The sequence below is a fragment of the Thermobia domestica genome, chromosome 2 (genome assembly GCF_964235325.1).
Source record: "Thermobia domestica chromosome 2, izTheDome1.hap1.1, whole genome shotgun sequence".
NCBI lineage: Eukaryota > Metazoa > Arthropoda > Insecta > Zygentoma > Lepismatidae > Thermobia > Thermobia domestica.
This window is the reverse complement of record NC_137455.1, coordinates 261,653,616-261,681,439: the sequence shown is the minus strand read 5'-3', so window position 1 is coordinate 261,681,439 and position 27,824 is coordinate 261,653,616.

Genomic DNA, 27,824 nt, shown 5'->3' with positions numbered 1-27,824 from the left:
CAAGAAATTTTAAAAAATGAAGTTAGTACCTGTTGTTATACATGAAGCAATTTAACCCTTGCAGGATTGATGAGACCACGTGACACTCATCCTAAGTAGAAAACGTATGTCTTCAAACACTATTTTCTTCAATTTTCTTCAAAACTGTACTACTTGGTATAAATATGTTGTTAGGCAACATCTCAACAATATAACATATATAATTTTTTCATATATATTATATTGTTGTGCATTGCTCCTAACTACTATATACTAAGGGCTATATCTGTGAAACTTCTGAACACATTTTAACGACATAAAGCTCAAATTGAAGAGCATTGCCCCCTTTATGATGCGAGTGCAAGCAGAGTCCCTTACCGTAGAAGAAAAATTACCTTGTATATATAACATTTGGTACTGTTTAACTCTTTTTACAGAATATAACAGATTTTATCCCATAATAAGTCTCATTCCCTCATAAGAATAAGGCTGACCAATGACAACCGAGGAGTAAGAACATGTGCAATTCAGAACTACATAAAGCGCACACGCTAATTGGTGCATTTTCTTTATTTTTTGATGAACAAACAATAATTTCATATTATTAAGGGTTGGAATTCTGTATCACCCTGTACATTTTTTTACACACAACTACCAAATATACTATCTAAGTGTTGCACACATGATAAAGGGGAAAGAAAATCTATACATTACAACAAGAAATTTTAAAAAATGAAGTTAGTACCTGTTGTTATACATGAAGCAATTTAACCCTTGCAGGATTGATGAGACCACGTGACACTCATCCTAAGTAGAAAATGTATGTCTTCAAACACTATTTTCCTCAATTTTCTTCAAAACTGTATTCTTTGGTATAAATATGTTGTTAGGCAACATCTCAACAATATAACATATGTCATTTTTCATACATATTATATTGTTGTGTATTGCTTCTAACTACTATATACTAAGGGCTATATCTCCGAAACTTCTGAACATATTTTAACGAAATAAAGCTCACATTGAAGAACATTGCCCCCTTTATGATGCGAGTGCAAGCAGAGTCCCCTACCGTAGAAGAAAAGTTACCTTGTATATATAACATTTGGTACTGTTTAACTCTTTTTACAGAATATAACAGATTTTATCCCATAATAAGTCTCATTCCCTCATAACAATATGGCTGACCAATGACAACCGAGAAGTAAGAACATGTGCTATTCAGAACTACATACAGCGCACACGCTAATTGGTGCATTTTCTTTATTTTTTGATGAACAAACAATAATTTCATATTATTAAGGGTTGGAATTCTGCATCACCCTGTATATTTTTGTACACACAACTACCAAATATACTATCTAAGTGTTGCACACATGATAAAGGGGAAAGAAAATCTATACATTACAACAAGATATTTTAAAAAATGAACTTAGTACCTGTTGTTATACATGAAGCCATTTAACCCTTGCAGGATTGATGAGACCACGTGACACTCATCCTAAGTAGAAAACGTATGTCTTCAAACACTATTTTCTTCAATTTTCTTCAAAACTGTACTACTTGTTATAAATATGTTGTTAGGCAACATCTCAACAATATAACATATATCATTTTTTCATATATATTATATTGTTGTGCATTGCTCGTAACTACTATATACTAAGGGCTATATCTGCGAAACTTCTGAACACATTTTAACGACATATTGCTCAAATTGAAGATCATTGCCCCCTTTATGATGCGAGTGCAAGCAGAGTCCCTTACCGTAGAAGAAAAATTACCTTGTATATATAACATTTGGTACTGTTTAACTCTTTTTACAGAATATAACAGATTTTATTCCATAATAAGTCTCATTCCCTCATAAGAATAAGGCTGACCAATGACAACCGAGGAGTAAGAACATGTGCAATTCAGAACTACATAAAGCGCACACGCTAATTGGTGCATTTTCTTTATTATTTTTTGATGAACAAACAATAATTTCATATTATTAAGGGTTGGAATTCTGCATCACCCTGTATATTTTTTTACACACAACTACCAAATATACTATCTAAGTGTGGCACACATGATAAAGGGGAAAGAAAATCTATACATTACAACAAGAAATTTTAAAAAATGAAGTTAGTACCTGTTGTTATACATGAAGCAATTTAACCCTTGCAGGATTGATGAGACCACGTGACACTCATCCTAAGTAGAAAACGTATGTCTTCAAACACTATTTTCTTCAATTTTCTTCAAAACTGTACTACTTGGTATAAATATGTTGTTAGGCAACATCTCAACAGTATAACATATATCATTTTTTCATATATATTATATTCTTGTGCATTGGTCCTAACTACTATATACTAAGGGCTATATCTCGGAAACTTCTGAACATATTTTAACGACATAAAGCTCAAATTGAAGAGCATTGCTCCCTTTATGATGCGAGTGCAAGCAGAGTCCCTTACCGTAGAAGAAAAATTACCTTGTATATATAACATTTGGTACTGTTTAACTCTTTTTACAGAATATAACAGATTTTATCCCATAATAAGTCTCATTCCCTCATAAGAATAAGGCTGACCAATGACAACCGAGGAGTAAGAACATGTGCAATTCAGAACTACATAAAGCGCACACGCTAATTGGTGCATTTTCTTTATTTTTTGATGAACAAACAATAATTTCATATTATTAAGGGTTGGAATTCTGCATCACCCTGTATATTTTTTTACACACAACTACCAAATATACTATCTAAGTGTTGCACACATGATAAAGGGGAAAGAAAATCTATACATTACAACAAGAAATTTTAAAAAATGAAGTTAGTACCTGTTGTTATACATGAAGCAATTTAACCCTTGCAGGATTGATGAGACCACGTGACACTCATCCTAAGTAGAAAACGTATGTCTTCAAACACTATTTTCTTCAATTTTCTTCAAAACTGTACTACTTGGTATAAATATGTTGTTAGGCAACATCTCAACAATATAACATATATCATTTTTTCATATATATTATATTCTTGTGCATTGCTCCTAACTACTATATACTAAGAGCTATATCTCCGAAACTTCTGAACATATTTTAACGACATAAAGCTCAAATATAAGAGCATTGCCCCTTTATGATGCGAGTGCAAGCAGAGTCCCTTACCGTAGAAGAAAAATTACCTTGTATATATAACATTTGGTACTGTTTAACTCTTTTTACAGAATATAACAGATTTTATCCCATAATAAGTCTCATTCCCTCATAAGAATAAGGCTGACCAATGACAACCGAGGAGTAAGAACATGTGCAATTCAGAACTACATAAAGCGCACACGCTAATTGGTGCATTTTCTTTATTTTTTGATGAACCAACAATAATTTCATATTATTAAGGGTTGGAATTCTGCATCACCCTGTATATTTTTTTACACACAACTACCAAATATACTATCTAAGTGTTGCACACATGATAAAGGAGAAATAAAATCTATACATTACAACAAGAAATTTTAAAAAATGAAGTTAGTACCTGTTGTTATACATGAAGCCATTTAACCCTTGCAGGATTGATGAGACCACGTGACACTCATCCTAAGTAGAAAACGTATGTCTTCAAACACTATTTTTTTCAATTTTCTTCAAAACTGTATTCTTTGGTATAAATATGTTGTTAGGCAACATCTCAACAATATAACATATGTCATTTTTCATACATATTATATTGTTGTGTATTGCTTCTAACTACTATATACTAAGGGCTATATCTCCGAAACTTCTGAACATATTTTAACGAAATAAAGCTCACATTGAAGAACATTGCCCCCTTTATGATGCGAGTGCAAGCAGAGTCCCCTACCGTAGAAGAAAAGTTACCTTGTATATATAACATTTGGTACTGTTTAACTCTTTTTACAGAATATAACAGATTTTATCCCATAATAAGTCTCATTCCCTCATAACAATATGGCTGACCAATGACAACCGAGGAGTAAGAACATGTGCTATTCAGAACTACATACAGCGCACACGCTAATTGGTGCATTTTCTTTATTTTTTGATGAACAAACAATAATTTCATATTATTAAGGGTTGGAATTCTGCATCACCCTGTATATTTTTTTACACACAACTACCAAATATACTATCTAAGTGTGGCACACATGATAAAGGGGAAAGAAAATCTATACATTACAACAAGAAATTTTAAAAAATGAACTTAGTACCTGTTGTTATACATGAAGCCATTTAACCCTTGCACGATTGATGAGACCACGTGACACTCATCCTAAGTAGAAAATGTATGTATTCAAACACTATTTTCTTCAATTTTCTTCAAAACTGTACTACTTGGTATAAATATGTTGTTAGGCAACATCTCAACAATATAACATATATCATTTTTTCATATATATTACATTGTTGTGCATTGCTCCTAACTACTATATACTAATTGCTATATCTCCGAAACTTCTGAGCACATTTTAACGAAATAAAGCTCAAATTGAAGAACATTGCCTCCTTTATGACGTGAGTGAAAGCAGAGTCCCCTACCATAGACGGAAAGTTTCATTTTATATATAATATATGATAAGGTTTAACTCTTTTTACAGAAAATAACAGATTTTATCCCATAATAAGTCTCATTCCCTCATAACAATATGGCTGACCAATGACAACCGGGGAGTAAGAGCATGTGCTATTCAGAACTACATACAGCGCACACGCTAGTTGGTGCATTTTCTTTATTTTTTGATGAACAAACAATAATTTCATATTATTAAGGGTTGGAATTCTGCATCACCCTGTATATTTTTTTACACACAACTACCAAATATACTATCTAAGTGTTGCACACATGATAAAGGGGAAAGAAAATCTATACATTACAACAAGAAATTTTAAAAAATGAAGTTAGTACCTGTTGTTATACATGAAGCAATTTAACCCTTGCAGGATTGATGAGACCACGTGACACTCATCCTAAGTAGAAAACGTATGTCTTCAAACACTATTTTCTTCAATTTTCTTCAAAACTGTACTACTTGGTATAAATATGTTGTTAGGCAACATCTCAACAATATAACATATATAATTTTTTCATATATATTATATTGTTGTGCATTGCTCCTAACTACTATATACTAAGGGCTATATCTGTGAAACTTCTGAACACATTTTAACGACATAAAGCTCAAATTGAAGAGCATTGCCCCCTTTATGATGCGAGTGCAAGCAGAGTCCCTTACCGTAGAAGAAAAATTACCTTGTATATATAACATTTGGTACTGTTTAACTCTTTTTACAGAATATAACAGATTTTATCCCATAATAAGTCTCATTCCCTCATAAGAATAAGGCTGACCAATGACAACCGAGGAGTAAGAACATGTGCAATTCAGAACTACATAAAGCGCACACGCTAATTGGTGCATTTTCTTTATTTTTTGATGAACAAACAATAATTTCATATTATTAAGGGTTGGAATTCTGTATCACCCTGTACATTTTTTTACACACAACTACCAAATATACTATCTAAGTGTTGCACACATGATAAAGGGGAAAGAAAATCTATACATTACAACAAGAAATTTTAAAAAATGAAGTTAGTACCTGTTGTTATACATGAAGCAATTTAACCCTTGCAGGATTGATGAGACCACGTGACACTCATCCTAAGTAGAAAATGTATGTCTTCAAACACTATTTTCCTCAATTTTCTTCAAAACTGTATTCTTTGGTATAAATATGTTGTTAGGCAACATCTCAACAATATAACATATGTCATTTTTCATACATATTATATTGTTGTGTATTGCTTCTAACTACTATATACTAAGGGCTATATCTCCGAAACTTCTGAACATATTTTAACGAAATAAAGCTCACATTGAAGAACATTGCCCCCTTTATGATGCGAGTGCAAGCAGAGTCCCCTACCGTAGAAGAAAAGTTACCTTGTATATATAACATTTGGTACTGTTTAACTCTTTTTACAGAATATAACAGATTTTATCCCATAATAAGTCTCATTCCCTCATAACAATATGGCTGACCAATGACAACCGAGAAGTAAGAACATGTGCTATTCAGAACTACATACAGCGCACACGCTAATTGGTGCATTTTCTTTATTTTTTGATGAACAAACAATAATTTCATATTATTAAGGGTTGGAATTCTGCATCACCCTGTATATTTTTGTACACACAACTACCAAATATACTATCTAAGTGTTGCACACATGATAAAGGGGAAAGAAAATCTATACATTACAACAAGATATTTTAAAAAATGAACTTAGTACCTGTTGTTATACATGAAGCCATTTAACCCTTGCAGGATTGATGAGACCACGTGACACTCATCCTAAGTAGAAAACGTATGTCTTCAAACACTATTTTCTTCAATTTTCTTCAAAACTGTACTACTTGTTATAAATATGTTGTTAGGCAACATCTCAACAATATAACATATATCATTTTTTCATATATATTATATTGTTGTGCATTGCTCGTAACTACTATATACTAAGGGCTATATCTGCGAAACTTCTGAACACATTTTAACGACATATTGCTCAAATTGAAGATCATTGCCCCCTTTATGATGCGAGTGCAAGCAGAGTCCCTTACCGTAGAAGAAAAATTACCTTGTATATATAACATTTGGTACTGTTTAACTCTTTTTACAGAATATAACAGATTTTATTCCATAATAAGTCTCATTCCCTCATAAGAATAAGGCTGACCAATGACAACCGAGGAGTAAGAACATGTGCAATTCAGAACTACATAAAGCGCACACGCTAATTGGTGCATTTTCTTTATTATTTTTTGATGAACAAACAATAATTTCATATTATTAAGGGTTGGAATTCTGCATCACCCTGTATATTTTTTTACACACATATACCAAATATACTATCTAAGTGTGGCACACATGATAAAGGGGAAAGAAAATCTATACATTACAACAAGAAATTTTAAAAAATGAAGTTAGTACCTGTTGTTATACATGAAGCAATTTAACCCTTGCAGGATTGATGAGACCACGTGACACTCATCCTAAGTAGAAAACGTATGTCTTCAAACACTATTTTCTTCAATTTTCTTCAAAACTGTACTACTTGGTATAAATATGTTGTTAGGCAACATCTCAACAGTATAACATATATCATTTTTTCATATATATTATATTCTTGTGCATTGGTCCTAACTACTATATACTAAGGGCTATATCTCGGAAACTTCTGAACATATTTTAACGACATAAAGCTCAAATTGAAGAGCATTGCTCCCTTTATGATGCGAGTGCAAGCAGAGTCCCTTACCGTAGAAGAAAAATTACCTTGTATATATAACATTTGGTACTGTTTAACTCTTTTTACAGAATATAACAGATTTTATCCCATAATAAGTCTCATTCCCTCATAAGAATAAGGCTGACCAATGACAACCGAAGAGTAAGAACATGTGCAATTCAGAACTACATAAAGCGCACACGCTAATTGGTGCATTTTCTTTATTTTTTGATGAACAAACAATAATTTCATATTATTAAGGGTTGGAATTCTGCATCACCCTGTATATTTTTTTACACACAACTACCAAATATACTATCTAAGTGTGGCACACATGATAAAGGGGAAAGAAAATCTATACATTACAACAAGAAATTTTAAAAAATGAAGTTAGTACCTGTTGTTATACATGAAGCAATTTAACCCTTGCAGGATTGATGAGACCACGTGACACTCATCCTAAGTAGAAAACGTATGTCTTCAAACACTATTTTCTTCAATTTTCTTCAAAACTGTACTACTTGGTATAAATATGTTGTTAGGCAACATCTCAACAATATAACATATATCATTTTTTCATATATATTATATTCTTGTGCATTGCTCCTAACTACTATATACTAAGAGCTATATCTCCGAAACTTCTGAACATATTTTAACGACATAAAGCTCAAATATAAGAGCATTGCCCCCTTTATGATGCGAGTGCAAGCAGAGTCCCTTACCGTAGAAGAAAAATTACCTTGTATATATAACATTTGGTACTGTTTAACTCTTTTTACAGAATATAACAGATTTTATCCCATAATAAGTCTCATTCCCTCATAAGAATAAGGCTGACCAATGACAACCGAGGAGTAAGAACATGTGCAATTCAGAACTACATAAAGCGCACACGCTAATTGGTGCATTTTCTTTATTTTTTGATGAACAAACAATAATTTCATATTATTAAGGGTTGGAATTCTGCATCACCCTGTATATTTTTTTACACACAACTACCAAATATACTATCTAAGTGTTGCACACATGATAAAGGAGAAATAAAATCTATACATTACAACAAGAAATTTTAAAAAATGAAGTTAGTACCTGTTGTTATACATGAAGCCATTTAACCCTTGCAGGATTGATGAGACCACGTGACACTCATCCTAAGTAGAAAACGTATGTCTTCAAACACTATTTTCTTCAATTTTCTTCAAAACTGTATTCTTTGGTATAAATATGTTGTTAGGCAACATCTCAACAATATAACATATGTCATTTTTCATACATATTATATTGTTGTGTATTGCTTCTAACTACTATATACTAAGGGCTATATCTCCGAAACTTCTGAACATATTTTAACGACATAAAGCTCAAATATAAGAGCATTGCCCCCTTTATGATGCGAGTGCAAGCAGAGTCCCTTACCGTAGAAGAAAAATTACCTTGTATATATAACATTTGGTACTGTTTAACTCTTTTTACAGAATATAACAGATTTTATTCCATAATAAGTCTCATTCCCTCATAAGAATAAGGCTGACCAATGACAACCGAGGAGTAAGAACATGTGCAATTCAGAACTACATAAAGCGCACACGCTAATTGGTGCATTTTCTTTATTATTTTTTGATGAACAAACAATAATTTCATATTATTAAGGGTTGGAATTCTGCATCACCCTGTATATTTTTTTACACACATATACCAAATATACTATCTAAGTGTGGCACACATGATAAAGGGGAAAGAAAATCTATACATTACAACAAGAAATTTTAAAAAATGAAGTTAGTACCTGTTGTTATACATGAAGCAATTTAACCCTTGCAGGATTGATGAGACCACGTGACACTCATCCTAAGTAGAAAACGTATGTCTTCAAACACTATTTTCTTCAATTTTCTTCAAAACTGTACTACTTGGTATAAATATGTTGTTAGGCAACATCTCAACAGTATAACATATATCATTTTTTCATATATATTATATTCTTGTGCATTGGTCCTAACTACTATATACTAAGGGCTATATCTCGGAAACTTCTGAACATATTTTAACGACATAAAGCTCAAATTGAAGAGCATTGCTCCCTTTATGATGCGAGTGCAAGCAGAGTCCCTTACCGTAGAAGAAAAATTACCTTGTATATATAACATTTGGTACTGTTTAACTCTTTTTACAGAATATAACAGATTTTATCCCATAATAAGTCTCATTCCCTCATAAGAATAAGGCTGACCAATGACAACCGAGGAGTAAGAACATGTGCAATTCAGAACTACATAAAGCGCACACGCTAATTGGTGCATTTTCTTTATTTTTTGATGAACAAACAATAATTTCATATTATTAAGGGTTGGAATTCTGCATCACCCTGTATATTTTTTTACACACAACTACCAAATATACTATCTAAGTGTTGCACACATGATAAAGGAGAAATAAAATCTATACATTACAACAAGAAATTTTAAAAAATGAAGTTAGTACCTGTTGTTATACATGAAGCCATTTAACCCTTGCAGGATTGATGAGACCACGTGACACTCATCCTAAGTAGAAAACGTATGTCTTCAAACACTATTTTCTTCAATTTTCTTCAAAACTGTATTCTTTGGTATAAATATGTTGTTAGGCAACATCTCAACAATATAACATATGTCATTTTTCATACATATTATATTGTTGTGTATTGCTTCTAACTACTATATACTAAGGGCTATATCTCCGAAACTTCTGAACATATTTTAACGAAATAAAGCTCACATTGAAGAACATTGCCCCCTTTATGATGCGAGTGCAAGCAGAGTCCCCTACCGTAGAAGAAAAGTTACCTTGTATATATAACATTTGGTACTGTTTAACTCTTTTTACAGAATATAACAGATTTTATCCCATAATAAGTCTCATTCCCTCATAACAATATGGCTGACCAATGACAACCGAGGAGTACGAACATGTGCTATTCAGAACTACATACAGCGCACACGCTAATTGGTGCATTTTCTTTATTTTTTGATGAACAAACAATAATTTCATATTATTAAGGGTTGGAATTCTGCATCACCCTGTATATTTTTTTACACACAACTACCAAATATACTATCTAAGTGTGGCACACATGATAAAGGGGAAAGAAAATCTATACATTACAACAAGAAATTTTAAAAAATGAACTTAGTACCTGTTGTTATACATGAAGCCATTTAACCCTTGCACGATTGATGAGACCACGTGACACTCATCCTAAGTAGAAAATGTATGTATTCAAACACTATTTTCTTCAATTTTCTTCAAAACTGTACTACTTGGTATAAATATGTTGTTAGGCAACATCTCAACAATATAACATATATCATTTTTTCATATATATTACATTGTTGTGCATTGCTCCTAACTACTATATACTAATTGCTATATCTCCGAAACTTCTGAGCACATTTTAACGAAATAAAGCTCAAATTGAAGAACATTGCCTCCTTTATGACGTGAGTGAAAGCAGAGTCCCCTACCATAGACGGAAAGTTTCATTTTATATATAATATATGATACGGTTTAACTCTTTTTACAGAAAATAACAGATTTTATCCCATAATAAGTCTCATTCCCTCATAACAATATGGCTGACCAATGACAACCGGGGAGTAAGAACATGTGCTATTCAGAACTACATACAGCGCACACGCTAGTTGGTGCATTTTCTTTATTTTTTGATGAACAAACAATAATTTCATATTATTAAGGGTTGGAATTCTGCATCACCCTGTATATTTTTTTACACACAACTACCAAATATACTATCTAAGTGTTGCACACATGATAAAGGGGAAAGAAAATCTATACATTACAACAAGAAATTTTAAAAAATGAAGTTAGTACCTGTTGTTATACATGAAGCAATTTAACCCTTGCAGGATTGATGAGACCACGTGACACTCATCCTAAGTAGAAAACGTATGTCTTCAAACACTATTTTCTTCAATTTTCTTCAAAACTGTACTACTTGGTATAAATATGTTGTTAGGCAACATCTCAACAATATAACATATATCATTTTTTCATATATATTATATTGTTGTGCATTGCTCCTAACTACTATATACTAAGGGCTATATCTGTGAAACTTCTGAACACATTTTAACGACATAAAGCTCAAATTGAAGAGCATTGCCCCCTTTATGATGCGAGTGCAAGCAGAGTCCCTTACCGTAGAAGAAAAATTACCTTGTATATATAACATTTGGTACTGTTTAACTCTTTTTACAGAATATAACAGATTTTATCCCATAATAAGTCTCATTCCCTCATAAGAATAAGGCTGACCAATGACAACCGAGGAGTAAGAACATGTGCAATTCAGAACTACATAAAGCGCACACGCTAATTGGTGCATTTTCTTTATTTTTTGATGAACAAACAATAATTTCATATTATTAAGGGTTGGAATTCTGCATCACCCTGTACATTTTTTTACACACAACTACCAAATATACTATCTAATTGTTGCACACATGATAAAGGGGAAAGAAAATCTATACATTACAACAAGAAATTTTAAAAAATGAAGTTAGTACCTGTTGTTATACATGAAGCAATTTAACCCTTGCAGGATTGATGAGACCACGTGACACTCATCCTAAGTAGAAAATGTATGTCTTAAAACACTATTTTCCTCAATTTTCTTCAAAACTGTATTCTTTGGTATAAATATGTTGTTAGGCAACATCTCAACAATATAACATATGTCATTTTTCATACATATTATATTGTTGTGTATTGCTTCTAACTACTATATACTAAGGGCTATATCTCCGAAACTTCTGAACATATTTTAACGAAATAAAGCTCACATTGAAGAACATTGCCCCCTTTATGATGCGAGTGCAAGCAGAGTCCCCTACCGTAGAAGAAAAGTTACCTTGTATATATAACATTTGGTACTGTTTAACTCTTTTTACAGAAAATAACAGATTTTATCCCATAATAAGTCTCATTCCCTCATAACAATATGGCTGACCAATGACAACCGAGAAGTAAGAACATGTGCAATTCAGAACTACATAAAGCGCACACGCTAATTGGTGCATTTTCTTTATTTTTTGATGAACAAACAATAATTTCATATTATTAAGGGTTGGAATTCTGCATCACCCTGTATATTTTTTTACACACAACTACCAAATATACTATCTAAGTGTTGCACACATGATAAAGGGGAAAGAAAATCTATACATTACAACAAGATATTTTAAAAAATGAACTTAGTACCTGTTGTTATACATGAAGCCATTTAACCCTTGCACGATTGATGAGACCACGTGACACTCATCCTAAGTAGAAAATGTATGTCTTCAAACACTATTTTCTTCAATTTTCTTCAAAACTGTACTACTTGGTATAAATATGTTGTTAGGCAACATCTCAACAATATAACATATATCATTTTTTCATATATATTATATTGTTGTGCATTGCTCCTAACTACTATATACTAAGGGCTATATCTGCGAAACTTCTGAACACATTTTAACGACATATTGCTCAAATTGAAGAGCATTGCCCCCTTTATGATGCGAGTGCAAGCAGAGTCCCTTACCGTAGAAGAAAAATTACCTTGTATATATAACATTTGGTACTGTTTAACTCTTTTTACAGAATATAACAGATTTTATCCCATAATAAGTCTCATTCCCTCATAAGAATAAGGCTGACCAATGACAACCGAGGAGTAAGAACATGTGCAATTCAGAACTACATAAAGCGCACACGCTAATTGGTGCATTTTCTTTATTATTTTTTGATGAACAAACAATAATTTCATATTATTAAGGGTTGGAATTCTGCATCACCCTGTATATTTTTTTACACACATATACCAAATATACTATCTAAGTGTGGCACACATGATAAAGGGGAAAGAAAATCTATACATTACAACAAGAAATTTTAAAAAATGAAGTTAGTACCTGTTGTTATACATGAAGCAATTTAACCCTTGCAGGATTGATGAGACCACGTGACACTCATCCTAAGTAGAAAACGTATGTCTTCAAACACTATTTTCTTCAATTTTCTTCAAAACTGTACTACTTGGTATAAATATGTTGTTAGGCAACATCTCAACAGTATAACATATATCATTTTTTCATATATATTATATTCTTGTGCATTGGTCCTAACTACTATATACTAAGGGCTATATCTCGGAAACTTCTGAACATATTTTAACGACATAAAGCTCAAATTGAAGAGCATTGCTCCCTTTATGATGCGAGTGCAAGCAGAGTCCCTTACCGTAGAAGAAAAATTACCTTGTATATATAACATTTGGTACTGTTTAACTCTTTTTACAGAATATAACAGATTTTATCCCATAATAAGTCTCATTCCCTCATAAGAATAAGGCTGACCAATGACAACCGAGGAGTAAGAACATGTGCAATTCAGAACTACATAAAGCGCACACGCTAATTGGTGCATTTTCTTTATTTTTTGATGAACAAACAATAATTTCATATTATTAAGGGTTGGAATTCTGCATCACCCTGTATATTTTTTTACACACAACTACCAAATATACTATCTAAGTGTGGCACACATGATAAAGGGGAAAGAAAATCTATACATTACAACAAGAAATTTTAAAAAATGAAGTTAGTACCTGTTGTTATACATGAAGCAATTTAACCCTTGCAGGATTGATGAGACCACGTGACACTCATCCTAAGTAGAAAACGTATGTCTTCAAACACTATTTTCTTCAATTTTCTTCAAAACTGTACTACTTGGTATAAATATGTTGTTAGGCAACATCTCAACAATATAACATATATCATTTTTTCATATATATTATATTCTTGTGCATTGCTCCTAACTACTATATACTAAGAGCTATATCTCCGAAACTTCTGAACATATTTTAACGACATAAAGCTCAAATATAAGAGCATTGCCCCCTTTATGATGCGAGTGCAAGCAGAGTCCCTTACCGTAGAAGAAAAATTACCTTGTATATATAACATTTGGTACTGTTTAACTCTTTTTACAGAATATAACAGATTTTATCCCATAATAAGTCTCATTCCCTCATAAGAATAAGGCTGACCAATGACAACCGAGGAGTAAGAACATGTGCAATTCAGAACTACATAAAGCGCACACGCTAATTGGTGCATTTTCTTTATTTTTTGATGAACAAACAATAATTTCATATTATTAAGGGTTGGAATTCTGCATCACCCTGTATATTTTTTTACACACAACTACCAAATATACTATCTAAGTGTTGCACACATGATAAAGGAGAAATAAAATCTATACATTACAACAAGAAATTTTAAAAAATGAAGTTAGTACCTGTTGTTATACATGAAGCCATTTAACCCTTGCAGGATTGATGAGACCACGTGACACTCATCCTAAGTAGAAAACGTATGTCTTCAAACACTATTTTCTTCAATTTTCTTCAAAACTGTATTCTTTGGTATAAATATGTTGTTAGGCAACATCTCAACAATATAACATATGTCATTTTTCATACATATTATATTGTTGTGTATTGCTTCTAACTACTATATACTAAGGGCTATATCTCCGAAACTTCTGAACATATTTTAACGACATAAAGCTCAAATTGAAGAGCATTGCTCCCTTTATGATGCGAGTGCAAGCAGAGTCCCTTACCGTAGAAGAAAAATTACCTTGTATATATAACATTTGGTACTGTTTAACTCTTTTTACAGAATATAACAGATTTTATCCCATAATAAGTCTCATTCCCTCATAAGAATAAGGCTGACCAATGACAACCGAGGAGTAAGAACATGTGCAATTCAGAACTACATAAAGCGCACACGCTAATTGGTGCATTTTCTTTATTTTTTGATGAACAAACAATAATTTCATATTATTAAGGGTTGGAATTCTGCATCACCCTGTATATTTTTTTACACACATATACCAAATATACTATCTAAGTGTGGCACACATGATAAAGGGGAAAGAAAATCTATACATTACAACAAGAAATTTTAAAAAATGAAGTTAGTACCTGTTGTTATACATGAAGCAATTTAACCCTTGCAGGATTGATGAGACCACGTGACACTCATCCTAAGTAGAAAACGTATGTCTTCAAACACTATTTTCTTCAATTTTCTTCAAAACTGTACTACTTGGTATAAATATGTTGTTAGGCAACATCTCAACAGTATAACATATATCATTTTTTCATATATATTATATTCTTGTGCATTGGTCCTAACTACTATATACTAAGGGCTATATCTCGGAAACTTCTGAACATATTTTAACGACATAAAGCTCAAATTGAAGAGCATTGCTCCCTTTATGATGCGAGTGCAAGCAGAGTCCCTTACCGTAGAAGAAAAATTACCTTGTATATATAACATTTGGTACTGTTTAACTCTTTTTACAGAATATAACAGATTTTATCCCATAATAAGTCTCATTCCCTCATAAGAATAAGGCTGACCAATGACAACCGAGGAGTAAGAACATGTGCAATTCAGAACTACATAAAGCGCACACGCTAATTGGTGCATTTTCTTTATTTTTTGATGAACAAACAATAATTTCATATTATTAAGGGTTGGAATTCTGCATCACCCTGTATATTTTTTTACACACAACTACCAAATATACTATCTAAGTGTGGCACACATGATAAAGGGGAAAGAAAATCTATACATTACAACAAGAAATTTTAAAAAATGAAGTTAGTACCTGTTGTTATACATGAAGCAATTTAACCCTTGCAGGATTGATGAGACCACGTGACACTCATCCTAAGTAGAAAACGTATGTCTTCAAACACTATTTTCTTCAATTTTCTTCAAAACTGTACTACTTGGTATAAATATGTTGTTAGGCAACATCTCAACAATATAACATATATCATTTTTTCATATATATTATATTCTTGTGCATTGCTCCTAACTACTATATACTAAGAGCTATATCTCCGAAACTTCTGAACATATTTTAACGACATAAAGCTCAAATATAAGAGCATTGCCCCCTTTATGATGCGAGTGCAAGCAGAGTCCCTTACCGTAGAAGAAAAATTACCTTGTATATATAACATTTGGTACTGTTTAACTCTTTTTACAGAATATAACAGATTTTATCCCATAATAAGTCTCATTCCCTCATAAGAATAAGGCTGACCAATGACAACCGAGGAGTAAGAACATGTGCAATTCAGAACTACATAAAGCGCACACGCTAATTGGTGCATTTTCTTTATTTTTTGATGAACAAACAATAATTTCATATTATTAAGGGTTGGAATTCTGCATCACCCTGTATATTTTTTTACACACAACTACCAAATATACTATCTAAGTGTTGCACACATGATAAAGGAGAAATAAAATCTATACATTACAACAAGAAATTTTAAAAAATGAAGTTAGTACCTGTTGTTATACATGAAGCCATTTAACCCTTGCAGGATTGATGAGACCACGTGACACTCATCCTAAGTAGAAAACGTATGTCTTCAAACACTATTTTCTTCAATTTTCTTCAAAACTGTATTCTTTGGTATAAATATGTTGTTAGGCAACATCTCAACAATATAACATATGTCATTTTTCATACATATTATATTGTTGTGTATTGCTTCTAACTACTATATACTAAGGGCTATATCTCCGAAACTTCTGAACATATTTTAACGACATAAAGCTCAAATATAAGAGCATTGCCCCCTTTATGATGCGAGTGCAAGCAGAGTCCCTTACCGTAGAAGAAAAATTACCTTGTATATATAACATTTGGTACTGTTTAACTCTTTTTACAGAATATAACAGATTTTATTCCATAATAAGTCTCATTCCCTCATAAGAATAAGGCTGACCAATGACAACCGAGGAGTAAGAACATGTGCAATTCAGAACTACATAAAGCGCACACGCTAATTGGTGCATTTTCTTTATTATTTTTTGATGAACAAACAATAATTTCATATTATTAAGGGTTGGAATTCTGCATCACCCTGTATATTTTTTTACACACATATACCAAATATACTATCTAAGTGTGGCACACATGATAAAGGGGAAAGAAAATCTATACATTACAACAAGAAATTTTAAAAAATGAAGTTAGTACCTGTTGTTATACATGAAGCAATTTAACCCTTGCAGGATTGATGAGACCACGTGACACTCATCCTAAGTAGAAAACGTATGTCTTCAAACACTATTTTCTTCAATTTTCTTCAAAACTGTACTACTTGGTATAAATATGTTGTTAGGCAACATCTCAACAGTATAACATATATCATTTTTTCATATATATTATATTCTTGTGCATTGGTCCTAACTACTATATACTAAGGGCTATATCTCGGAAACTTCTGAACATATTTTAACGACATAAAGCTCAAATTGAAGAGCATTGCTCCCTTTATGATGCGAGTGCAAGCAGAGTCCCTTACCGTAGAAGAAAAATTACCTTGTATATATAACATTTGGTACTGTTTAACTCTTTTTACAGAATATAACAGATTTTATCCCATAATAAGTCTCATTCCCTCATAAGAATAAGGCTGACCAATGACAACCGAGGAGTAAGAACATGTGCAATTCAGAACTACATAAAGCGCACACGCTAATTGGTGCATTTTCTTTATTTTTTGATGAACAAACAATAATTTCATATTATTAAGGGTTGGAATTCTGCATCACCCTGTATATTTTTTTACACACAACTACCAAATATACTATCTAAGTGTTGCACACATGATAAAGGAGAAATAAAATCTATACATTACAACAAGAAATTTTAAAAAATGAAGTTAGTACCTGTTGTTATACATGAAGCCATTTAACCCTTGCAGGATTGATGAGACCACGTGACACTCATCCTAAGTAGAAAACGTATGTCTTCAAACACTATTTTCTTCAATTTTCTTCAACACTGTATTCTTTGGTATAAATATGTTGTTAGGCAACATCTCAACAATATAACATATGTCATTTTTCATACATATTATATTGTTGTGTATTGCTTCTAACTACTATATACTAAGGGCTATATCTCCGAAACTTCTGAACATATTTTAACGAAATAAAGCTCACATTGAAGAACATTGCCCCCTTTATGATGCGAGTGCAAGCAGAGTCCCCTACCGTAGAAGAAAAGTTACCTTGTATATATAACATTTGGTACTGTTTAACTCTTTTTACAGAATATAACAGATTTTATCCCATAATAAGTCTCATTCCCTCATAACAATATGGCTGACCAATGACAACCGAGGAGTACGAACATGTGCTATTCAGAACTACATACAGCGCACACGCTAATTGGTGCATTTTCTTTATTTTTTGATGAACAAACAATAATTTCATATTATTAAGGGTTGGAATTCTGCATCACCCTGTATATTTTTTTACACACAACTACCAAATATACTATCTAAGTGTGGCACACATGATAAAGGGGAAAGAAAATCTATACATTACAACAAGAAATTTTAAAAAATGAACTTAGTACCTGTTGTTATACATGAAGCCATTTAACCCTTGCACGATTGATGAGACCACGTGACACTCATCCTAAGTAGAAAATGTATGTATTCAAACACTATTTTCTTCAATTTTCTTCAAAACTGTACTACTTGGTATAAATATGTTGTTAGGCAACATCTCAACAATATAACATATATCATTTTTTCATATATATTACATTGTTGTGCATTGCTCCTAACTACTATATACTAATTGCTATATCTCCGAAACTTCTGAGCACATTTTAACGAAATAAAGCTCAAATTGAAGAACATTGCCTCCTTTATGACGTGAGTGAAAGCAGAGTCCCCTACCATAGACGGAAAGTTTCATTTTATATATAATATATGATACGGTTTAACTCTTTTTACAGAAAATAACAGATTTTATCCCATAATAAGTCTCATTCCCTCATAACAATATGGCTGACCAATGACAACCGGGGAGTAAGAACATGTGCTATTCAGAACTACATACAGCGCACACGCTAGTTGGTGCATTTTCTTTATTTTTTGATGAACAAACAATAATTTCATATTATTAAGGGTTGGAATTCTGCATCACCCTGTATATTTTTTTACACACAACTACCAAATATACTATCTAAGTGTTGCACACATGATAAAGGGGAAAGAAAATCTATACATTACAACAAGAAATTTTAAAAAATGAAGTTAGTACCTGTTGTTATACATGAAGCAATTTAACCCTTGCAGGATTGATGAGACCACGTGACACTCATCCTAAGTAGAAAACGTATGTCTTCAAACACTATTTTCTTCAATTTTCTTCAAAACTGTACTACTTGGTATAAATATGTTGTTAGGCAACATCTCAACAATATAACATATATCATTTTTTCATATATATTATATTGTTGTGCATTGCTCCTAACTACTATATACTAAGGGCTATATCTGTGAAACTTCTGAACACATTTTAACGACATAAAGCTCAAATTGAAGAGCATTGCCCCCTTTATGATGCGAGTGCAAGCAGAGTCCCTTACCGTAGAAGAAAAATTACCTTGTATATATAACATTTGGTACTGTTTAACTCTTTTTACAGAATATAACAGATTTTATCCCATAATAAGTCTCATTCCCTCATAAGAATAAGGCTGACCAATGACAACCGAGGAGTAAGAACATGTGCAATTCAGAACTACATAAAGCGCACACGCTAATTGGTGCATTTTCTTTATTTTTTGATGAACAAACAATAATTTCATATTATTAAGGGTTGGAATTCTGCATCACCCTGTACATTTTTTTACACACAACTACCAAATATACTATCTAATTGTTGCACACATGATAAAGGGGAAAGAAAATCTATACATTACAACAAGAAATTTTAAAAAATGAAGTTAGTACCTGTTGTTATACATGAAGCAATTTAACCCTTGCAGGATTGATGAGACCACGTGACACTCATCCTAAGTAGAAAATGTATGTCTTAAAACACTATTTTCCTCAATTTTCTTCAAAACTGTATTCTTTGGTATAAATATGTTGTTAGGCAACATCTCAACAATATAACATATGTCATTTTTCATACATATTATATTGTTGTGTATTGCTTCTAACTACTATATACTAAGGGCTATATCTCCGAAACTTCTGAACATATTTTAACGAAATAAAGCTCACATTGAAGAACATTGCCCCCTTTATGATGCGAGTGCAAGCAGAGTCCCCTACCGTAGAAGAAAAGTTACCTTGTATATATAACATTTGGTACTGTTTAACTCTTTTTACAGAATATAACAGATTTTATCCCATAATAAGTCTCATTCCCTCATAACAATATGGCTGACCAATGACAACCGAGAAGTAAGAACATGTGCTATTCAGAACTACATACAGCGCACACGCTAATTGGTGCATTTTCTTTATTTTTTGATGAACAAACAATAATTTCATATTATTAAGGGTTGGAATTCTGCATCACCCTGTATATTTTTGTACACACAACTACCAAATATACTATCTAAGTGTTGCACACATGATAAAGGGGAAAGAAAATCTATACATTACAACAAGATATTTTAAAAAATGAACTTAGTACCTGTTGTTATACATGAAGCCATTTAACCCTTGCACGATTGATGAGACCACGTGACACTCATCCTAAGTAGAAAATGTATGTCTTCAAACACTATTTTCTTCAATTTTCTTCAAAACTGTACTACTTGGTATAAATATGTTGTTAGGCAACATCTCAACAATATAACATATATCATTTTTTCATATATATTATATTGTTGTGCATTGCTCCTAACTACTATATACTAAGGGCTATATCTGCGAAACTTCTGAACACATTTTAACGACATATTGCTCAAATTGAAGAGCATTGCCCCCTTTATGATGCGAGTGCAAGCAGAGTCCCTTACCGTAGAAGAAAAATTACCTTGTATATATAACATTTGGTACTGTTTAACTCTTTTTACAGAATATAACAGATTTTATCCCATAATAAGTCTCATTCCCTCATAAGAATAAGGCTGACCAATGACAACCGAGGAGTAAGAACATGTGCAATTCAGAACTACATAAAGCGCACACGCTAATTGGTGCATTTTCTTTATTATTTTTTGATGAACAAACAATAATTTCATATTATTAAGGGTTGGAATTCTGCATCACCCTGTATATTTTTTTACACACATATACCAAATATACTATCTAAGTGTGGCACACATGATAAAGGGGAAAGAAAATCTATACATTACAACAAGAAATTTTAAAAAATGAAGTTAGTACCTGTTGTTATACATGAAGCAATTTAACCCTTGCAGGATTGATGAGACCACGTGACACTCATCCTAAGTAGAAAACGTATGTCTTCAAACACTATTTTCTTCAATTTTCTTCAAAACTGTACTACTTGGTATAAATATGTTGTTAGGCAACATCTCAACAATATAACATATATCATTTTTTCATATATATTATATTCTTGTGCATTGGTCCTAACTACTATATACTAAGGGCTATATCTCGGAAACTTCTGAACATATTTTAACGACATAAAGCTCAAATTGAAGAGCATTGCTCCCTTTATGATGCGAGTGCAAGCAGAGTCCCTTACCGTAGAAGAAAAATTACCTTGTATATATAACATTTGGTACTGTTTAACTCTTTTTACAGAATATAACAGATTTTATCCCATAATAAGTCTCATTCCCTCATAAGAATAAGGCTGACCAATGACAACCGAGGAGTAAGAACATGTGCAATTCAGAACTACATAAAGCGCACACGCTAATTGGTGCATTTTCTTTATTTTTTGATGAACAAACAATAATTTCATATTATTAAGGGTTGGAATTCTGCATCACCCTGTACATTTTTTTACACACAACTACCAAATATACTATCTAAGTGTTGCACACATGATAAAGGGGAAAGAAAATCTATACATTACAACAAGAAATTTTAAAAAATGAAGTTAGTACCTGTTGTTATACATGAAGCAATTTAACCCTTGCAGGATTGATGAGACCACGTGACACTCATCCTAAGTAGAAAACGTATGTCTTCAAACACTATTTTCTTCAATTTTCTTCAAAACTGTACTACTTGGTATAAATATGTTGTTAGGCAACATCTCAACAATATAACATATATCATTTTTTCATATATATTATATTGTTGTGCATTGCTCCTAACTACTATATACTAAGGGCTATATCTGCGAAACTTCTGAACACATTTTAACGACATAAAGCTCAAATTGAAGAGCATTGCCCCCTTTATGATGCGAGTGCAAGCAGAGTCCCTTACCGTAGAAGAAAAATTACCTTGTATATATAACATTTGGTACTGTTTAACTCTTTTTACAGAATATAACAGATTTTATCCCATAATAAGTCTCATTCCCTCATAAGAATAAGGCTGACCAATGACAACCGAGGAGTAAGAACATGTGCAATTCAGAACTACATAAAGCGCACACGCTAATTGGTGCATTTTCTTTATTTTTTGATGAACAAACAATAACTTCATATTATTAAGGGTTGGAATTCTGCATCACCCTGTATATTTTTTTACACACAACTACCAAATATACTATCTAAGTGTTGCACACATGATAAAGGGGAAATAAAATCTATACATTACAACAAGATATTTTAACAAATGAAGTTAGTACCTGTTGTTATACATGAAGCCATTTAACCCTTGCAGGATTGATGAGACCACGTGACACTCATCCTAAGTAGAAAATGTATGTCTTCAAACACTATTTTCCTCAATTTTCTTCGAAACTGTATTCTTTGGTATAAATATGTTGTTAGGCAACATCTCAACAATATAACATATGTCATTTTTCATACATATTATATTGTTGTGTATTGCTTCTAACTACTATATACTAAGGGCTATATCTCCGAAACTTCTGAACATATTTTAACGAAATAAAGCTCACATTGAAGAACATTGCCCCCTTTATGATGCGAGTGCAAGCAGAGTCCCCTACCGTAGAAGAAAAGTTACCTTGTATATATAACATTTGGTACTGTTTAACTCTTTTTACAGAATATAACAGATTTTATCCCATAATAAGTCTCATTCCCTCATAACAATATGGCTGACCAATGACAACCGAGAAGTAAGAACATGTGCTATTCAGAACTACATACAGCGCACACGCTAATTGGTGCATTTTCTTTATTTTTTGATGAACAAACAATAATTTCATATTATTAAGGGTTGGAATTCTGCATCACCCTGTATATTTTTTTACACACAACTACCAAATATACTATCTAAGTGTTGCACACATGATAAAGGGGAAAGAAAATCTATACATTACAACAAGATATTTTAAAAAATGAACTTAGTACCTGTTGTTATACATGAAGCCATTTAACCCTTGCAGGATTGATGAGACCACGTGACACTCATCCTAAGTAGAAAATGTATGTCTTCAAACACTATTTTCTTCAATTTTCTTCAAAACTGTACTACTTGGTATAAATATGTTGTTAGGCAACATCTCAACAATATAACATATATCATTTTTTCATATATATTATATTGTGCATTGCTCCTAACTGCTATATACTAAGTGCTATATCTTCGAAACTTCTTAACATATTTTAACGAAATAAAGCTCAAATTGAAGAACATTGCCCCCTTTATGACGTGAGTGAAAGCAGAGTCCTCTACCATAGACGGAAGTTTCCTTTTATATATAATATATGATACTGTTTAACTCTTTTTACAGAAAATAACAGATTTTATCCCATAATAAGTCTCATTCCCTCATAACAATATGGCTGACCAATGACAACCGAGGAGTAAGAACATGTGCTATTCTGAACTACATACAGCGCACACGCTAATTGGTGCATTTTCTTTATTTTTTGATGAACAAACAATAATTTCATATTATTAAGGGTTGGAATTCTGCATCACCCTGTATATTTTTTTACACACAACTACCAAATATACTATCTAAGTGTTGCACACATGATAAAGGGGAAAGAAAATCTATACATTACAACAAGAAATTTTAAAAAATGAAGTTAGTACCTGTTGTTATACATGAAGCAATTTAACCCTTGCAGGATTGATGAGACCACGTGACACTCATCCTAAGTAGAAAACGTATGTCTTCAAACACTATTTTCTTCAATTTTCTTCAAAACTGTACTACTTGGTATAAATATGTTGTTAGGCAACATCTCAACAATATAACATATATCATTTTTTCATATATATTATATTCTTGTGCATTGCTCCTAACTACTATATACTAAGGGCTATATCTCCGAAACTTCTGAACATATTTTAACGACATAAAGCTCAAATTGAAGAGCATTGCCCCCTTTATGATGCGAGTGCAAGCAGAGTCCCTTACCGTAGAAGAAAAGTTACCTTGTATATATAACATTTGGTACTGTTTAACTCTTTTTACAGAATATAACAGATTTTATCCCATAATAAGTCTCATTCCCTCATAACAATAAGGCTGACCAATGACAACCAGGGAGTAAGAACATGTGCAATTCAGAACTACATAAAGCGCACACGCTAATTGGTGCTTTTCTTTATTTTTTGATGAACAAACAATAATTTCATATTATTAAGGGTTGGAATTCTGCATCACCCTGTACATTTTTTTACACACAACTACCAAATATACTATCTAAGTGTTGCACACATGATAAAGGGGAAAGAAAATCTATACATTACAACAAGAAATTTTAAAAAATGAAGTTAGTACCTGTTGTTATACATGAAGCAATTTAACCCTTGCAGGATTGATGAGACCACGTGACACTCATCCTAAGTAGAAAACGTATGTCTTCAAACACTATTTTCTTCAATTTTCTTCAAAACTGTACTACTTGGTATAAATATGTTGTTAGGCAACATCTCAACAATATAACATATATCATTTTTTCATATGTATTATATTGTTGTGCATTGCTCCTAACTACTATATACTAAGGGCTATATCTGCGAAACTTCTGAACACATTTTAACGACATAAAGCTCAAATTGAAGAGCATTGCCCCCTTTATGATGCGAGTGCAAGCAGAGTCCCTTACCGTAGAAGAAAAATTACCTTGTATATATAACATTTGGTACTGTTTAACTCTTTTTACAGAATATAACAGATTTTATCCCATAATAAGTCTCATTCCCTCATAAGAATAAGGCTGACCAATGACAACCGAGGAGTAAGAACATGTGCAATTCAGAACTACATAAAGCGCACACGCTAATTGGTGCATTTTCTTTATTTTTTGATGAACAAACAATAACTTCATATTATTAAGGGTTGGAATTCTGCATCACCCTGTATATTTTTTTACACACAACTACCAAATATACTATCTAAGTGTTGCACACATGATAAAGGGGAAATAAAATCTATACATTACAACAAGATATTTTAACAAATGAAGTTAGTACCTGTTGTTATACATGAAGCCATTTAACCCTTGCAGGATTGATGAGACCACGTGACACTCATCCTAAGTAGAAAATGTATGTCTTCAAACACTATTTTCCTCAATTTTCTTCAAAACTGTATTCTTTGGTATAAATATGTTGTTAGGCAACATCTCAACAATATAACATATGTCATTTTTCATACATATTATATTGTTGTGTATTGCTTCTAACTACTATATACTAAGGGCTATATCTCCGAAACTTCTGAACATATTTTAACGAAATAAAGCTCACATTGAAGAACATTGCCCCCTTCATGATGCGAGTGCAAGCAGAGTCCCCTACCGTAGAAGAAAAGTTACCTTGTATATATAACATTTGGTACTGTTTAACTCTTTTTACAGAATATAACAGATTTTATCCCATAATAAGTCTCATTCCCTCATAACAATATGGCTGACCAATGACAACCGAGGAGTAAGAACATGTGCTATTCAGAACTACATACAGCGCACACGCTAATTGGTGCATTTTCTTTATTTTTTGATGAACAAACAATAATTTCATATTATTAAGGGTTGGAATTCTGCATCACCCTGTATATTTTTTTACACACAACTACCAAATATACTATCTATGTGTGGCACACATGATAAAGGGGAAAGAAAATCTATACATTACAACAAGAAATTTTAAAAAATGAAGTTAGTACCTGTTGTTATACATGAAGCAATTTAACCCTTGCAGGATTGATGAGACCACGTGACACTCATCCTAAGTAGAAAACGTATGTCTTCAAACACTATTTTCTTCAATTTTCTTCAAAACTGTACTACTTGGTATAAATATGTTGTTAGGCAACATCTCAACAATATAACATATATCATTTTTTCATATATATATTATATTGTTGTACATTGCTCCTAACTACTATATACTAAGGGCTATATCTCCGAAACTTCTGAACATATTTTTACGACATAGTGATCAAATATAAGAGCTTTGCCCGCTTTATGATGCGAGTGCAAGCAGAGTCCCTTACCGTAGAAGAAAAATTACCTTGTATATATAACATTTGGTACTGTTTAACTCTTTTTACAGAATATAACAGATTTTATCCCATAATAAGTCTCATTCCCTCATAACAATAAGGCTGACCAATGACAACGGAGGAGTAAGAACATGTGCAATTCAGAACTACATAAAGCGCACACGCTAATTGGTGCATTTTCTTTATTTTTTGATGAACAAACAATAATTTCATATTATTAAGGGTTGGAATTCTGCATCACCCTGTATATTTTTTTACACACAACTACCAAATATACTATCTAAGTGTTGCACACATGATAAAGGGGAAAGAAAATCTATACATTACAACAAGAAATTTTAAAAAATGAACTTAGTACCTGTTGTTATACATGAAGCCATTTAACCCTTGCACGATTGATGAGACCACGTGACACTCATCCTAAGTAGAAAATGTATGTCTTCAAACACTATTTTCTTCAATTTTCTTCAAAACTGTACTACTTGGTATAAATATGTTGTTAGGCAACATCTCAACAATATAACATATATCATTTTTTCATATATATTATATTGTTGTGCATTGCTCCTAACTACTACATACTAATTGCTATATCTCCGAAACTTCTGAACACATTTTAACGAAATAAAGCTTAAATTGAATAACATTGCCTCCTTTATGACGTGAGTGAAAGCAGAGTCCCCTACCATAGACGGAAAGTTTCATTTTATATATAATATATGATACGGTTTAACTCTTTTTACAGAAAATAACAGATTTTATCCCATAATAAGTCTCATTCCCGCATAACAATATGGCTGACCAATGACAACCGGGGAGTAAGAACATGTGCTATTCAGAACTACATACAGCGCACACGCTAGTTGGTGCATTTTCTTTATTTTTTGATGAACAAACAATAATTTCATATTATTAAGGGTTGGAATTCTGCATCACCCTGTATATTTTTTTTACACACAACTACCAAATATACTATCTAAGTGTTGCACACATTATAAAGGGGAAAGAAAATCTATACATTACAACAAGAAATTTTAAAAAATGAA